At 35.7% G+C, this 16,364-nt stretch overlaps 1 protein-coding gene across 6 annotated transcripts in view; it reads left to right on the top strand.

The window, feature by feature from the left end:
- LOC106878722 (uncharacterized) overlaps positions 1 to 16,364 on the top strand; it is a 145,563-nt gene that overhangs the window by 35,157 nt on the left and 94,042 nt on the right. The gene's annotated exons all lie outside the window — the stretch shown is intronic.

Below are 16,364 nucleotides of genomic sequence, written 5' to 3'. Positions count from 1 at the left end.
TACTTATTCTATCAGTCTCTTTTGCCGAGCCACTAAGTTACGGGGATGTAAACACACCAGCATCGGTTGTCAAGCAATGTTGGGGACAAACATACACACACACACACACATATATATATATATATATATATATACACATATGACAGGCTTCTTTCAGTTTCCGTCTACCAAATCCACTCACAAGGCTTTGGTTGGCCCGAGGCTATAGTAGAAGACATTTGCCCACGGTGCCACGCATTGGGACTGAACCTGGAACCATGCGGTTCATAAGCAAGCTACTTACCACACAGCCACTCTTATGCCTATATATAATTATTATATATAATTCTTATATATATCTATTAATTTTGCCTATACAGTTTTAAGTTTGAAGCCACTAACATTATTATCCTTCATGAGTATGAATGTTCTTCATATATTTATAAATTTATTCACTTAGTTCGTTTTCTTAGTGTGGTTTGGGCACTGAAACAAACACAAGCATTGGTTGAAGTGATATATAGGTTTGTTATGAGTAGACTTGGCTGAAGAGAATCAAGTGCTTTTAGCGCTAAATTCAAAATCATGATACCAGGTTAACTGGTAATAAGACGTAATCTTTATTCACTTAGTTTTTTTTTCTTCCAACCATGCCTGTGAAAATCTAGTATTAATTTTTGTGGTTTTGAAGTATTTTTTGACTCCTATTTTTAGCAAAGTTGGTGCTTCATAGCACCCTTGTTATATATAATTCTTATATATATCTATTAATTTTTTCCTATACGGTTTTAAGCTTGTGCCCACTAACATTATTATCATGAGTATTAATGTTCTTTATATATATATATATATATATGCAATGTTAATTCTCTAAATGAAGTATTAACAGTAACTGCACGATAAAGTGAAGTATATTGCCACGAAGATTGGTGGCTATTGGACGCTGACGAAGGGAAATAACCCTGAAACCCGGGTCCGTTCGTGCTACAGATCACGATGAGAGGGATAACTTCCCTTGGCAAAACAAACAGGACACAGTAGTGTGTCGATAAGCCAGCTGGAGGAGATGTCCTCCTGGGGCTAAAAGCAACAGTAACATCCACCCCTAGGGGTCAGCCACACTTAAGTGGCAATATACTTCACTATATATATATATATATATATATATATATATATATATATATATATATATATATATAGAGAGAGAGAGAGAGAGAGAGAGAGAGAGAGAGAGAGAGAGAGAATGTTAGTTATGGCTAGTTCATAGCGTTATCCAAAATTTGCATCCATAAAGGTCTTAGCTTTATACATGTCTCACCCAACCCTAATGGCTAATGAGACATGTGTAAATCTAAGTGCTTTATGGGCATGAAACCCTAGGTAACCCTATGAACTGACCATAACCAGCATTCTCTAAATACTCTATTGCTATATAACTTAGAGTGTACTTCTCTTCTGGAGTTGTGATTTACTGACAATATGTATGTATGTATGTACGTACGTACGTACGTCTGTAGGCATGTGTAGGTATAAACTCCGTATGCTGCATTCAGTGTAAGCTATGGACACACAAAAAATATAATGGAATCATAGGTAGAGTTTGACAGAGCATAAGCTTTACATGTGATAAATGAACTGAAGCAGTAAGTTCTATCAGCACATCAGAAATATAAACCCTTGAATGCCTGGATGGTTCACTAGAAGTAGTTAATTGTTTTTGCTACCTTGGAGACATCATCAACAAAGGAGGTGGTTGCTCTGAAAGTATAGTAGTCAGAATAAAAACAAGTTGAAAAATGTTCAGGGAGCTACTACTATTGCTGGCAGCAAAGGTCTTTTCCTACAGGGTGAAAAGTAGATTTTATGATGCTTGTTCTACCTTGACATATACCAAAACAACTACATTGGTTTTAAACTCATGAGTTTGAGCATATTGGTTCAATACTCCACCTGCTCAAAACATGGTGACTGGAGATTTTAGTATTTGCCTAAGTTTTACACAATAACCCCCAAAGACAAACTGAATTTATTTAAACCAGTGACAATCTTCCCTACTCAGTTGCTTGATCCACTAGAATTAGCAACCAAATTTCCTTGAAACATTTTCTACCGTCTTAAAAAATATATAAAGGCACTTTAGAAAATGTAGTCCTAAGATATGTCTGAGACAATAGACGTTTGTCATAGACATTTGTCACAGCTGGAACATTTGATGATAGGTTTGCTCAAACATAGCTGACCTTGGGTAACATCTGTTTTATTGTAGGAAAAGCATGAAAGAAGGTATTGTAGTTGTTAATTCTCCTGGAAGTATGTTATACATTTTCTTTCAATTGATAAATCTCTGAATGAAAACACCTACTACATAATCACCTGTTACAGGTGCCTACGTCTTTTATTCTTTCTATTGGTCACATAGTTTTTCTTTTTTATCTTTGGTCTCTAAGTGTTATTGCCTATTTGCTTCTATTTAAAAATCAAAGGAAATGACTACTATTCTCTTCAAACTTTGCTTTTGTAATCTGGACATCAATATTTCGAAACTTACTTATTTTCCATTACATTTCAGACAGATTTAGTACTGAGTTTCTCAAGTAGAAATTTCATCATAGCAAGTATCCTGCTCAATAGCACAGATTTTCTTGTCAGTTGCTTAACCTGTGACCACTTGAGCATGTCCCTTATTTCTTTATTGCCCACAGGGGGCTAAACATAGAGGGAACAAACAAGGACAGACAAAGAGATTAAGTCGATTACATCGACCCCAGTGCGTAACTGGTACTTAATTTATCAAGCCCGAAAGTATGAAAGGCAAAGTCGACCTCGGCGGAATTTGAACTCGGAATGTAACAGCAGACGAAATACCACTAAGCATTTTGCCTGGCGTGCTAACGTTTCTGCCAGCTCGCCGCCTTGTCCCTTGTCACTAAGCATGTCTTTTAGTGGCTGACAATGTGCATCTCTGATCATGAGCAGGAGTAGTGGGGGAGCATCATAGGCATGTGTTGAGAGGGATTGTTTGGGGTTTGGAAAAAAAATAAGGAAAGCAATGTTTGAAGTAAATATGAGCCATTTTTCATACTTTCTAGGGGTTGTTGTTGTTGTTGTTGTTGGCACTCCGTCGCTTATGACGTCGAGGGTTCCAGTTGATTCAATCAACGGAACAGCCTGCTCGTGAAATTAACGTGCACGTGGCTGAGCACTCCACAGACACGTGTACCCTTAACGTAGTTCTCGGGGATATTCAGCGTGACACAGTGTGACAAGGCTGACCCTTTGAATTACAGGCACAACAGAAACAGGAAGTAAGAGTGAGAGAAAGTTGTGAAAGAGTACAGCAGGGTTTGCCACCATCCTCTGCCGGAGCCTCGTGGAGCTTTAGGTGTTTTCGCTCAATAAACACTCACAACGCCCGGTCTGGGAATTGAAACCACGATCCTATAACCGCAAATCTGCTGCCCTAAACACTGGGCCATTGCACCTCCACTTTCTAGGGGTAAGCAAATAGGAAATAACAGTTGGCTACCCAAGGACGAAAATCGTGTTGCACAATGTAATTACTTCTGGTTCTGTCTCTGGTTCCACAGCCCTGTATTTTCAAACAATACTGTTAAAATTTTGAGTCCCAGAAATTCTGCTAACTTTAAATGTATCATTCATTGAAAAGCTTTTGATTTTACTCATGTGGTTGAGATATTGTATTTGAAAACATTAAAACATTTGGATCAGACATGTTTTATTAAATAGTTTTAGCCACTGTGTATAGTGTACATATAAAATATAGTGTGGAGATGGAGAACAATTTTAACTTTTATGTCTTGAGGGATCAATATAATACTATTATTACATAATGGTTGATTTAATTGTTTATACTACTTCCCTACAATTGAAATCATCATCAGACTAGTAGTAACACACTAAATATAACTTTATAATTCACAAAGAAAAGGTAAAAATAAAAAATAAAATACATGTGATCAATATAAAAGTAATTATTCCAGTTTACTTGGGGAAAACATTTAAGGGAAACATTTATTCTCTGTCCATCCTAGACTATTTGTAACCAGTGCAATGTTGATCAGATGCCAATGTAAGTTGGAGTTAAAAATAACACCAACACAAATGGCAACACAACATAAACAATATACAACAGGGAGGAAGGAGAATAAGTTACTCTAAAATAACGAAAGAAAGAAAAAAAAATTTTAAGTGAAAAAGTGAAGAATGAATAATGAAGAGTTAAAAAGTAATATATCTATCCCAAGACTTGAACTGACTGAAACGAGTATCAGTCAATCTGATTTACTTTGGGAAAACTAATAAGTATATAAATGATTATGTTTATCTTTGTAAGTAGATCGTAAGGTTTATGGGCATATCCAATGAGGAACTGCAAATGTATTTTAGAAATTTATGGAATACAATATCCTACATTTCTTGCAAGGCTGATAATTTGGTTAACATTAATGCAAGGGGAAGAAAGTGTGCACGGAATATTCATGAAAGCAAGGAATCCATTTTTTAAACCCTCAAATCTATTCTGCTGCCACCACCGACATAATTAAGGTTTATGGGCATATCCAATGAAGGATTGCAAGTGCATTTTAGAAGTTTATGGAATACAATATCCTACATTTCTTGGAAGGATGGAAATTTAAACCCACAAATCTATACTGTTGCCAATACTAACATACCCCTTCTCTTCAGTGGAATAGATGTATATGGTTTGAAATTGTTCTGTGAATAATTTTTATACTTTATAGGGTATCCAAAAAACAAATGGAAAATTGGTGGTGAATTTTTCTTTTTCTTTCCTTTCTTTTTGTTTTTGCAAGGATATGTTGTTGTCTCACTCCATTTCATTTCTGATTGAGCATTTCAGTTGATAGTAATATTGTTTTTATCTCCCCCCCCCCCCCCCCCACTGCTAAGAATTTCGTCTTGGCTGATTTAATCTTTACACTTTTTGATTCTAGAGCCTGTTTTTCTACATCTGAAGCTTATTCTCTCAATTATAAAATCAGGAGAAAAACTAACCATTCAATTTCAACAATTTAATCTTTACCAGCTGTATGCATATGTTTCAGCTCATCATCATCATCATCATCAACAACAACTTTGTATTCCATGCTGGTGTGGGTTGGACAGTGTGACAGACTCCAACAAATCAGAAAACACATTGAGCTCCAATGTCTGCTTTGGTATGGTTTCTATAGGTGGATGTCCTTCCTGATGCAACCACTTTACAGCATGTACTGGGTGCTTTTTTTCATGGCACCAGCACAGTTGAGGTTACCAAGGTCTATGTAGTGTCAGTATTAATACTCTATCAGAATGCTTAGCAACATTTTTTCCATCTTTGTGATCTGAGTTCAAATTCTGCCAATGGTGATTTTGCCTTTCATCCTCTCAGGGTTGATAAAATAAGTATCAGTTGAGTACTGGTGGGGGTTGATGTAATCAACTTATCCCCTCCCCTGAATTTGCTGGCCTTGTGCATGGTACTGGTCGATGGTGCACAAAAGTTTGGGATCACTTCCTGAGAGGAGAGGAACCAAATCTATAATGTTTATATTTTCCCAAGTTCATTAACAGTTTAACAATTGAAATGGAAGTTAGTATTGGTTACTATTCTCTCTCTCTCTCTCTCTCTCTCTCTCTCTCTCTCTCTCTCCCCCCTCTCTCTCTCTCTCTTGATTGACATAATTCTTATGACACCACTGGAAAGTTTTATCATTTTGAAATTTTTAATTTGCACCATTTTCATCAATATATGTCAGCTGTTGGCATGTAATAATATCTACAACATAATAAGAAGAGCTAATTGAAGCATATGAACAACGTTTTAGTTATTATCTAACAGCAAATGTCCAGGACGCCTCTCAAAAGCTACTGTGTATTGTGAAATTGAACAAAAATCATGCTTTTTTGAAAATTATGAAAAGTAACCTATTTTAAGTAAAAAGGATGAAATTTTCCATATCAAACCCTTTATACATGTTGGTCTGTTAAGAGAAACAGGAAAAGCCTAGTAATCTATCCTCCCTTGATATTTTTCTTCTTAAACCTTGGGTCTTCAGCTACTGACAGACTGATAATCAAGGTTTTGCTTTATTTGAAGCATCTGGTTTTTACCTATTCTTTATCTAGTAAGTTTCTTCTTAGTATAATAAAAGTATCACATCATTTTCTATATGTAAATGAAATAAAAGGGGAGCAGCAGTTAGTTCATGTTTAACCCTTTAGCGTGGAGGCGCAATGGCCCAGTGGTTAGGGCAGCGGACTCGCGGTCATAGGATCGCGGTTTCGATTCCCAGACCAGGCGTTGTGAGTATTTATTGAGCGGAAACACCTAAAGCTCCATGAGGCTCCGGCAGGGGATGGTGGCGAACCCTGCTGTACTCTTCCTCCACAACTTTCTCTCACTCTTACTTCCTGTTTCTGTTGTGCCTGTAATTCAAAGGGTCAGCATTTTCACACTGTGTCACGCTGAATATCCCCGAGAACTACGTTAAGAACTACGTGTCTGTGGAGTGCTCAGCCACTTGCACGTTAATTTCATGAGCAGACTGTTCCGTTGATTGGATCAACTGGAACCCTCGACGTCGTAAGCGACGGAGTGCCAACAACCCTTTAGCATTCGCATTATTCTGTCAAAAGTCATGCTTATTTATTCACATTGTTTTGAATTAATCATGCATTATCTTGTAGCTTTGCAATTCTGATGAGGTAACTGTTAATTTTCAGAACGATATTGTAGAGTAGGTATGAAAAGCCACATCTGGCCAGTTTGAACATAAGACAGGTAGAGTATTTTGGCCAGATATAGCTGGTTTAAATGCTAAAGGGTTAATTTAAAGTCTCACTTAAAGCCAAGTCAGTTCTGTCTTTAATGGTATTGGATTTCCTTCATACTGATAGGATCACTGTATAACTGAATGTTTTTAATTAGATTGCAATGTTGAACTCAAATCTTATGTCACTTAGAGAGAGATAAACAGCAGCTACAGTAAGCTGCCATAGCTACCTATTAACCCTTTTGTTACCATATTTCTGTTGAAAGATAATACTGCTTTTGCTTTTGAAAATAATAAGGAATTTGGTCATTTGCATCATGGAACCAGAAGCAGTCTCATGTGGTTTGAGATTAAAAGGATTAAGATGATAGCTTCAAATATTAACCAGCAACTCAGTATTTTTGTAATGATAATATAAGTTTTTAAAATCTGAGTTTTCATTACTCTGTATAAAATAGAATATTCTGTATGTACCATCAACTACATTTATATTATGTTCTCACAGTGTAATGAAGATGTTAATAACTAGTCGATAAGTACATAGCGGAATTTAAAAATTTCATTGTTGTTATATAAAGTAACTAATCATGTAAAAGTAAACCAGTTTATTACCTTTAAAATGTGAATAGTGACACATGTGCAGTGGAGGTAGTTGTTGAATCAGTCATATTAGATCCATGAATAATTCATTATAATTATCTCAGAAATTACCTCAGAAAGCACTACAGAAATAAAGATTACATATTTCAACTGATGGTTGGCCTTTGAATTTACAAATGTATTTCATGTTTATTAATGGCTTTTTAAAATATGCTAACTGCAAGCAGGTTAGACCAGTATGTTGCAGGATTACTAACAGAAAAGTATGTGGTTTATGAACCCTTTGGTTTCGACCATTTTTCTCTTGGATAGGAAGTTTCCAGTCACATCCCACTGTTGCAGCCTGTACTGATAGAACTCTCCCTGACTCACTCTCTATTGACTCTGGTTTGATTCTTTTCTCCTACACTCTGTTTCCTATACATTAGTATCCTACTTGCTCTCATCAACAACAACATCCACTCTTATGCAAAGCATCATCTACAAGCAACAATACACTTCTGACCAAGTTTGTGGGTGTGTGGTAAAAAGCTTGCTTCCCAACCACATGGTTCTGGGTTCAATCCCACTGTGTGGCACCTTGGGTGAATGTCCTTTACTATAGCCTTGGGCCACCTAAAGCTTTGTAAGTGGATTTGGTAGGCAAAAACTGAAAGGAAGCCCATTGTATGTGTGCGTGTATATATATATATATATATATGTAGATATATCTATGTGTGTGTGTCTTTATGTCTCTGTTTGTTCCTTCACCACCACTTGATAACTAGTGTTGGCGGGTTTACATTCTCATAATATAGCAGTTCAGCAAAAGAGACTGATAAGATATGTACTAGGCTCAAATAAAAAATAACTCCTGGGGTCAGTTTGCTTCACTAAACATTCTTCAAGGTGGTGCCCCAGCATGGCTGCAAGTAAAAGATAGCAAAAGATAAACAAATATTTTTTAATGGATTCATGCCAGTCTCCTTTCAACAGAAAAAAAAATCCCACTGCACATATCAAGTAAACATTGCACTTTCCACCCTCAAACATGAGCAGCCTAGTAATAAAACCCTCAACACTCTTCTTACTGCCAGACTTCACTATCATTAAGGATGTCTCTTGAGGAATCCACATTCTTTAATGTAGCTAAGACTGCACCTCAAAGACTGGCTTTTTCTCCTCAAACTCAGAAAATACTTCAGCACTCACCACACATAACTATTAACCCTCTACAAAGCTTAAATGAGACCCATAATTGTATACTGTTCTTATATCTGTAATACTGCTGCTGCACAGGCAGACAACTTAGACTGCATCTGCAGAAAGGCCACATGACTAACTGTCTTAACCCTTTAGCATTTAAACCAGCCATATCCAACCAAATTATTCTACTGGTTTTATGTTCAAACTGGCCAGATCTGGCCTCTCACACTTACCTTACAATATTATTCTAGAAATATGCAATCACGTCATTTAAATCTCAAAGGTACATGGTTAATGCATGACTAATTCAAATGAATATGAATAAATAAGCATCACATCTGATAGAGTAAAGTGAATGCTAAAGAGTTAGTCACTCACAGATTCATTCCAGTTCTGATTCATAGACTTGCTGCTTCCTCTCTCTACTTTTTCTGCAGCTGCTGTAATGCACTCTTCTCCTTGGCGTTTGTTTGTTTTGTACCACATCCACTCAGTGCTCCTCAACTCACCTTTCATCATTCATGTTATATTATACTTCCCAGGCCCCACACTAACAAATATATGTAGGGCTTCCTCCTGAGAAATTGGACTTCAGGAATTTATTCTCTGCACTCTTGCAGTCATTGATTTGCAACAGTTAAAGCATAATGTTAACAGCATCAATCTCACTGATCTTGGAGGGCTTGTAAACACAAGTGACAGTGAGCACTGTCATTTCCTTCATGACTAGTAAAAAAAAGTCCTGTTACTTTGTCTATGGTTTTTTTCAATTCTCAAATGACCTGTTGCATCTCACTATAAACACTACATATGGTACAGTTCATCTTTGTAATGTCTTTTTGTTGATTAAATCATATGAATCTTTTGATACTGATCCTGAGACTGCTGGAACCTTCCATCAAAATTTCATGCTAATTTATGTTTCAGTCCCACCCCCAGCTTAACCCTTTAGCAATCAGATTATTCTGTCAAATGTAATGCTTATCTATCCACATTGTTTTCAATTAATCATGCATTATCTCAGCTTCAAAATTTGGATGATGTGATTGTTTATTTTTAGAGTGACGTAGGTGTGAGAGGCCAGATTTGGCTAGTTTGGGCATACCCCCCCCCCCCCGGGGAGAATATTTGTGATGGATATGGCCAACTTAAATGCTAAAGGGTTAATAATGACAAAGCCATTTAACTAAATTTTCCATTATTTTCAAAGGCAGTATATTTCAACAGAAATATGACAAGGCAAGTGTTAAACTGAAATTACCAATAAATTGCTTTTTCTCTTCAACGTCATAGAAGCTTTCATCTCTCTTCTTTGCATGCATTTTTGTTTCAACATTTCAAGAAAACTTTCAAAACTAAACTAGGTCATTATGCTAAACTTAGAATTTCAAGTTAAACATCATTACAATTTGATTTGCTTGCTAGATTTCATTTGTGCTGCAGTTTCATATCTCCCGGCACTTTACCATTAACAAGGCAAAATTTTAAAGAAAGTTGTCAAACAATTATTTACTTCACATTGTACAAAATAACACTAAATTCACAGATTTTTACATAAATGTAATATAAGCAACTTGAAAATGTCTTGCATTGCTAAAAGAAAGAAAATATCATTCTTTGTTTATGTTGATTGCAATAATGATAGTAAATTATGCTAGTAACTCTTTGTCTTTGCACTTTCTATAACATTACAAAACAGTATTTTATGGAGTTGTTTTCAGTTGTAAATTAGAACACAAAAAAGATTAACCTAGAAATATATAACTCTAAGGCGAAAATCCAATAATCTAGTTAGTTAAGTATATTGCATCAGTGCAATAAATATTTAACTCTTAGCAGTTCATTTTGTATCTAGGTCAAAATATTTATAGCATTTCAAAATGCTAATTTGTCAATATTATTTATATCTACTTAAAACCTTGACGATTATGATGATGTTGAAACATCATAAATCTGTGTCATTCTTTAAGTTTTTTTTTTTTTTTGCTTTGTTTTAGTTTGTAGTGTTTCTATCTTCATTGTTATTTTTATAAATTCTCTAATTTTGTGTACTCTTGTATTTAAGCTGGTGGATGTACCAACTGGCTTTAGGCAACACATCTTTGCTTTATTGATATTGTAATGTGAGTTCTGAAAAAGGGTGTGTTGTAGATTACAATAAAGGAAGCTTGAGCATTGTAATAAAGTAAGCTTTAAAATAGCCTACTGTTAGTTAAAATGACAATGTACAATGTAAATAGTCCGAATTATGTGAAATAGATAAAAATAGTACAGAATTCTGCAGCTATTTTCTTGATATTTGGATTAGAAATATTCAAAAGCACTTGCTGCTTAAAAATACAAACAAAGACTTATTATATTTGGTGTGTACTTATTCTGTTTGGTCTTACAAAACTCTGGAATTTTGATTTTTATCAAGAACGGCTGAAGACATTTCTTTTTGCTTTGTCAGTTTCAGTTTCAGACTCTTTACTCTTTTACTTGTTTCAGTCATTTGACTGTGGCCATGCTGGAGCACCGCCTTTAGTCGAGAACATTGACCCCAGGACTTATTCTTTGTGAGCCTAGTACTTATTCTATTGGTCTCTTTTTGTCGAGCCGCTAAGTTACGGGGACGTAAACACACCGGCATCGGTTGTCAAGCGATGGTGGGGGGACAAACACACATACATATATATATATATGTATGTGTGTATATATATATATATATATATATATATATATATATATATATATATATATATATATATATATATATATATATATACATACATACATGTATACGACGGGCTTCTTTCAGTTTCCGTCTACCAAATCCACTCACAAGGCTTTGGTCAGCCCGAGGCTATAGTAGAAGACACTTGCCCAAGGTGCCATGCAGTGGGATTGAACCTGGAAAACAATGTCCATAAAAAAAGATCATACAACAGTATACAAAGCAGAAAAAAAATCAGTTACTCAACTGGAAATAAACATTCAACAGAACTAATAATGACTTTTTCACAGATAATAACATTAATTTGAGCAATTCCATCAATATTGTTAATAGCAACAACAAAATGCCCACTTATACATGTTTTACCAAATGAAGAAAATGATGAAATAGATTTTAAGTTTTTTCTTTTGCTAATGTTAACAGTAATAAACAAGTGTTGAACACGAACCACTTCTGAGGAAAAATTTGTTTGGCAGACTTATATGACCAAGAGTAGCACATCTGTACCTGAGCTCTTTATTCAAGAGCGATCAGGTTTCCTTATTCCTTCAAGAGAACAATTGAAAGTAAACCTGGCCAATGTGTAGAGCAAGAAGTAGAAGCGGGTAGAAGCTGTCAGTTGTTCTGATCCATCTTTGTTGTTAATAAATAATTATTATTGTTATTATTATTATTATTATTATTATTATTATTATTATTGTTAAGGCAGCGAGCTGGAACAATCGTTAGCACGCCGGGCGAAATGCTTAGCGGTATTTTGTCTGTCTTTACGTTCTGAGTTCAAATTCCGCCAAGGTCGACTTTGCTTTTCATCCTTTCAGGGTCGATAAATTAAGTACCAGTTACGCACTGGGGTCGATGTAATCAACTTAATCCCTTTGTCTGTCCTTGTTTTTCCCCTCTGTGTGTAGCCCCTTGTGGGCAGTAAAGAAATAAGAATTGTTAGCACACCAGGCAAAATGCTTAGCAGCATTTAGTCTGTCTTTATCTTCTGAGTTCAAATTCTGCTGAGATCTACTTTGCCTTTTATCCTTCTCCGATCTAATCAACTTACTCCCTCCCATGAAAATGCTGGCCTTGTACTAAAATTTGAAACCATTATTATTGTTGTTGTTTAACAGCATTTCTTCTGATACTTTACATTCTGAGTTCAAGTCCCACTTAGATCAACTTTGCCTTCCATCCTTTTGGTGTTGATAAAATAAAGTGCCAGTCAAATCTTGAAGTCGATACAATCAACTTGCTGGCTTTCCATAAAGAATTGCTGGCCTTGTGCCAACATTTGAAATAAATGTTATTATCTGATACATTACTGCTTAGTTACATTTCTTCTGGCTCTTCACGTTCTGAGTTCAAATGCTGTCTTTCATCCATTACGATAAAATATGCACCTGTTGAGCACTGAGGTTGATGTAATTAACTTCCCCTCCCTTAAAAAAAAATTGCTGGTCTTCCACCAAAATTAGAAATTGAAACTGATAATTAAATATGAGGGGAAGTCAAAAATTATCTGCACTTTTGCCATAACGTATCTTTATTATTGTCATATTACCTTCTGTGCATGCGTGCTTATACTTGGTACTATTGTGGTCACGTGATTGAAGTTTGAGCCTGATTACGGCATTTTTCTTACTGGCTTTACAGTGTAAGCATGGCCACTCCACTAGCAATGTGCACCAAGGAAGAACAAAGAGCAATGATTTGATTTCTCTGGTCGGAAGGTGTGTCAAGTGCTGAAATTCATCGGAGGCTTTTGGCACAATACAGGAACAGTACACTACTGTGTAGAAGTGTGTATGAGTGGATCGAGAAGTTTAAAAGTAGCTGGACAAGCATGATGTATGAAGAGGGAGCAGGACAACTCGTCCACCAATGATGTGAAGATTCAGCAAGCTCGAGGGATGGTAAGGGTGACCCATGGATCACTGCTCTTTGTTCTTCTGTGGTGTACATTGCTTAGTGGAGTGGCCATGCTTACACTGTAAAGTCAGAAAGAAAAATGGCATGATCAGGCTCAAATTACATATCCACAATAATATCAGCTATAAGCACGCATGCGCAGAAGGCAGTGTGACAAAATAAAGATATGTTATGGCAAAAGTGTGGATAATTTTTGACTTCCCCTTCTCCTGTACTAAACTGGTACTTTATTTATTAACCCTAGAAGAATGAAAAACAAAGTTGATCTTAGCAGAATTTCAGCTCAGAAGGTTAAGGCTGTGACTAACTAAATACTGCGGGTATTTTGTTGATATTCCTATGATTCTGCTAATCCATTTCATTTGGAAAATATAAATATTGGGGGGATGGATGAGTATTTATTATATATGACACATAATATTTTGTAGTATGAATGGTTCTCTTCACGCATATGACACATTCTATCAGATGTTACATTTTTGATTTATTTATTTTGACAAATGTGTCAACATTTTATCAAAAATTTTTTTATATGAAATTAATTATTTAACTACTCGCATCTTTTCCTTTTATTAACTCTCTTTTCTTTAGCTGATCTTGAAATTCATATTCTGTATTTGTGTCTCACAAGAAATGATTGATGGATTAATGAAATATTCATTTGCACAACAAGCATAGATGTATATTTTGGTAGATAAATGAATGAAGGAAAGCGGTCTTAACCCATGAAGAACATTATGCAGAAAACAGTGAAGTAAAGAAGTAATGTTTTAACTCTGAGTGAACACACACACACACACACACACACACACGCACGCACGCACGCACGCACGCACACACACACACACACACACACACACACACACATTACTATCATTTTAATGTTCACTTTTTCATGTTTGCATGTGCTGGATGGAGTTTACTGAGGCAGATTTTTGACAGCCAGATGCTCTTCTTGTCGTCAACTGCCACCTGTTTCTAAGCAAGGTAATATTTCCTCCTGGCCGGACACATGCTCTTGCAGCATATTGGAAATGAATTACACTGCTTATGTGACAGTGACACTCATTTTTGGCTATCAACACATGATGCCAAATCAAGGAGACACATTCTCACACACACACACACACACTCTCACTCTCACTCAGTTCCTGTCTACCAAATTCACTCACAGGGCTTTGTTTAGCCTGGTGGGTATAGTAGGCAGCTTGACATAAACAGCAGGTTTGTTTTTTGCTTAGAACATGTTGCACCAGAAAAATGCTAAGCTTGGTTGCATGACTTAATATAAAACCAATCTTCACCCTTGTCAACTGACCCTGTCTATATCAACATTGTTATGACTTTAAATTACTTACACGGTTTGGTCCATCAGCTTGAGATTCTCTGTAATTGCATCTTACCAGTGCATCTCATTAGCTCTTATAGCAGCAGTTTATGACTGTCATGACAGTTATCAGAAACAGCACTCAGGCCAGTGAGGGAATTTGTATGCAGTTCATCAACCTGCTAGAAATAGCAGCCAATTGTTTCTCAAATCACATTGTGGATAATGTTGTTCTAGAGGTCTCTTAAAAGACAGAATGGTTACAGTTGGAATGTCTTCTGGTTATAGATTTGCTTGATTGGAGTTAATATGAGGCTATACTACAACTACTTGATTTAATAGGCAAGTAACCATGATAACTATATTGATCTTAGAGGGCTTACAGACTCCATGGATATAACTTCTCCTTTCAGATCAAACCACACACCAACTAGTAAGATATATGAGGGGATGCTGAAAAGGTCCTGATTTTGGGTAAAAGAAAATACAGGAGGATCAGTTAATTATGATTTTATTGAACATATTCCCCTCTCAGATTCACACCCTTAGTGCAGCGGTCCTTCAGTTTTTCTAAGCCCTGTAAAAGTACTCAGAAGGTTGGGCCTCTAACCAGGCCTTTTGTGATACCCTTAAAGCCAAGAACTTTTCAACACCCTCGTATGTGTGTGTATGTGTACACGAGGGTGTGCTGAAAAGTTCCTGGCTTTGGGTAAAAGAAAATACAGAAGGATCAGTTAATTATGATTCTATTTAACATATTCTTCTCTGAGATTCCCTCCAGTTTTCTCTAAGCTCTGTAAAAGAACTTGGAAGGTTGGGCCTCCAACCAGGCCTTTTGTGATACCCTAAAAGCCAGGAACTTCTCAGCACCAGCTCATATTTCTAAAAAAAAAAGGAAAGGAAAACGAAATGCAGTGAAGGCCTACTCTTATGATACAAGACATAAGAATGTTCTTCAGTCTGCTTTCTAGCTTCTAGCTTGATTCAAATGCCACATGAAATATTTGTTTATCAGCCACATCCATTCTCTAACCTTCAAATAAATTACACTAATCACTGATACAAACCAGTTCATTTATAATTTCACGTTTCTTCATAGCACTTATTTATTCTTTCAGTCTGACAAGTTCTTTTATAAATAATATAGAGTTTTTCAGCTTATGCCAGCATGAAATATGAATATAAAATATTTAAAAAAAAATTGTTTAACTAAACCTGTATTTAATTGAAAAACCTTTCATTTTTATTAGATATCAAGATATCGATTTCTTATGAAGTCATAAGACTTCAGCTTTGTAAGGAAAAGGAAATGAAATTATGTGATTTTCACATCTTCCAAGAACATTAACAGATAATAATATGAAGGGAAATGGCTACAACTCTTACACTAACTCTGTGTATATTGAATTTAGAAGAACGAAATGAATAGAGAATCTGTATGAAGACCATATACAAGCAATATTTATTTATTCATTTTTTTGCAAACACATTAGGAAGAATTTATGATTCCTCTTATAAGCGTACGTGTTTTTCTCCAGCCAGTTAAAATTATTACTTTTCATGAGATCTTAAATTAAACTAGACTAACAATGCTTCAGCATCTTGTTTAAAATAAGATGTTAGATATGAAAAAAATAAACACCCAAAACATAGAGAGTGAGATTTAATGGCTTAGTATAAAGAGGAAAGGCCACACAGATGACCCTTTCTAGGGTCTTTCCAATTACCAGACCAGAGAGAGAGAGAATTAATCTTAACCTCTTAACCCATTGTGCTTATTTATTCACGTTGTTTTGAATTTATCCTGCTTTATATTGTAGCTTTGAGATTTCATTGATGA

Source organism: Octopus bimaculoides, chromosome 24 (assembly GCF_046866305.1).
Source record: "Octopus bimaculoides isolate indiv1 chromosome 24, ASM4686630v1, whole genome shotgun sequence".
Lineage (NCBI taxonomy): Eukaryota > Metazoa > Mollusca > Cephalopoda > Octopoda > Octopodidae > Octopus > Octopus bimaculoides.
This window is presented reverse-complemented; position numbering and strand designations above follow the sequence as displayed.